The 2684-nt window shown below is 34.6% G+C and overlaps 1 long non-coding RNA gene across 1 annotated transcript; it reads right to left on the bottom strand.

Annotated features, from left to right (window-relative positions):
- Positions 1–917: 917 nt before the first annotated feature.
- Positions 918–2051, bottom strand: LOC149187735 (uncharacterized). The gene is made up of 2 exons (XR_016256212.1): positions 1883–2051; positions 918–1652 (listed from the first exon to the last, which is right to left on the bottom strand). It is a non-coding gene; the product is annotated as an uncharacterized LOC149187735 (long non-coding RNA).
- Between the last annotated feature and the right edge of the window lie 633 nt (positions 2052–2684).

The following is a 2684-nucleotide window of genomic DNA, read 5'->3' as shown; positions in this document are numbered from 1 at the left end:
TTTTAGCCATAAATTTTTTTAAAAATCTAAAAAAAATTATTTCAAATTAAAATTACATATCACAATCTAAATGAAATTATTTAAAATTAAGCTTACAGCAGTTTCAAGATTTTGACTATTTCAAGGTTCTTGATAGTCCATTTCAACCATAAATTTCTTAAAAAATCCAAATAAAATTGTGAGAACACCTTATTGGTTAAAGACTTAAAAATCACATTATTTATAGCAATAACCACACAAGTCTTAAAAAAACATTTTCTACAGTAATAAACCACACCTATAGTAGTTGACCATTCGTATGAATATCAAGTTAAATATTAATATGCGAACCATTCTTACCAAAAAGATACAATTTATTGCAGATTTGTCGTGCTACTTTATGCAGCAGATCTCACATTGAGATTTCCGTCGTGCTGGTCCTCAGAATGAGGATCAATGTCGTAGAATCCCACTAACCCATATATCCATTATACTGTATTTCCTTACTTTATTTTCATGTCCGACCACCCATCTCGGATCACATCAACACGAAAGACAAAAGTAAGACATGGCAGACATGCATCGACTTTTGCAATAAACAAATCTCGAGAAGCAATTCCACTCGATTGTCAAAGCACTGAGCACAAGAATTGCTACAGGTCACATGTACTTATTAAACTGCCACTGTTGTTGTTATTAACTCCATCGTGGAGATCGCACTCAAATATTTCGTACTTAATAGGCAACACAGGCGGAGCACAAACATTGGTCATTTAAAATTTTCAGTCCATAATCATACCTCAACAAAGTAATAGATTATGATAATAATAGCAAAGTATATTTGATAATGTAAGCATGCATTTGTTAAAGCACTAGTGCTCTGATTATTAAAACCCAAATCAAAATGGTCTGAGAAGGATCCCAAAGGCAAAATATAATAAGGGCAAAAACTTATCTTTTAAGATCCTGAAAATTTTCTTTCTTTACATTGAGTGCTTGTAAGCATCAACTGAACTACACTAAACTACTTTGGAATTAATCTAATTACCAACATACAATCAAAAGTCAGAATAGTGTAACAATAATCCAGAATTGTGCCACTGCCACTGACACTGCCACCCACTGTAACGTTCCTGAATCCAAGCTGCCTAGCCTAATGAAAATTGAAAAGAGAGAAAGAAAATACAATGCCTGGCGTTCCCCGTGTATGCCACAATGCATCTACGTGACCTTGCCTGTGATATCCTTCAAAAATATATATATAAATCAAAGCATATTCCAAAGTCACAGACGGGGCAATTATTTTTTCTTCATTTTTTTTCTTCCATCACAGTCTGCATGTTAAACATGAGATCCATGCCAGCATTTGATCCATCTAGGGTACCTCCAGATCATAACATTATCAATACAAGACAAAGCCCAGAAGTCTACCAACAGAATTTGTCTCAGAAATTTTGTCTTCCATGGCAACTTGGGATCCTTGGGATCCGTCATGATCATCACAGCTCCTTGCAGGTTCATTAAATCACTGGCACCCGATGTTCCAATACTGAAAAACCCAACCATAATTCCAAAGGCACAGGCACAATTTGCAACCATTACATGACCAAATAACTCCATGATCTCTGCTCCACCATGCCCAAGCTTCAGCTAGCTCTGCCAGAAGGAAGAAACTGCAAAGGCAAAAGCATACATATAATATGATCAACAGAGCTTCAAACATGAGTGCAGAAGAAGAAAGATAGAAATCATGGCGGAAATTCAAGAGCATATGAGAACCCCTTGGCAGCGCAGCCCAAGCATTCCATAACCTAGAGATATGATATTTATGATTCAGTACAGAGGCGAAAAAACATGTAAAAGAGCAGAACAATCAAAGTGTCGGCCAACAAGAAATCCAGACCCCAGAGCTCATCAGAATCAAACGGTCGGATGGGATTAATTGATCTTGCAAGTTACTATGAGTAGTATCTCATTCTCTGGGGAATACCCATCTCGGGTTTGCAGACAATTATACGGTTGGGGGAACTTAAAGTAGCGTGATAACCCTTACGTATATTAAACAACATGTTTCTAATTCCCACCATCCCTACCATCATCCATCACTAGTTTCGCACTAAATGCATTAGTGTCATTTTAGATAAGAAAAACTGTGCCTACAACTGTCTTTTTGGCCGACAGCCTCCGGACATATCACCGTTTTTTCCTCATGTCGTTTCCTATCTTGTCCTCCGCCCTCATTAGATTAAATTATATTTTCTCATTATTTTTCCAAAGGAACATTTTTCACCATATTTAAAGTCACGCGACATCGAAGTTGATTATTCGTAGGTAAATGTAATTAACTTCTTTACTTCTTTCTTTGCTTTCTCTTTTTTTCTTTTTTCAAAATTGATAATATTTTATTAAATTATGGTCTAAATTATGGTCTCAGATAATGGATCAGACTTTTATGATGATGAAATTCTAGAATTTTGTTTTATTTTAAAATTAATTTTAATTATAATTAGAATGGAATATTTTGTTGAGTGAAGGAAAATTAAATAATTTAAAAATTGATCTTGTTATAAATTAAATAGGATGAAGTTGTACAATTGAATGTTACAACTTGGGCAAAAGAAATTATCTGAGTTATAACGTGTGGAAAATATTATGGTCTTAGTTAATGGAGAAGACTTTTATGATGATGAAGTTCTAGAACTTTG

The sequence above is a fragment of the Pinus tabuliformis genome, chromosome 3_1 (assembly GCF_031772625.1).
Source record: "Pinus tabuliformis cultivar Carrire ecotype Pingquan chromosome 3_1, CPIR1, whole genome shotgun sequence".
NCBI lineage: Eukaryota > Viridiplantae > Streptophyta > Pinopsida > Pinales > Pinaceae > Pinus > Pinus tabuliformis.
This window is presented reverse-complemented; position numbering and strand designations above follow the sequence as displayed.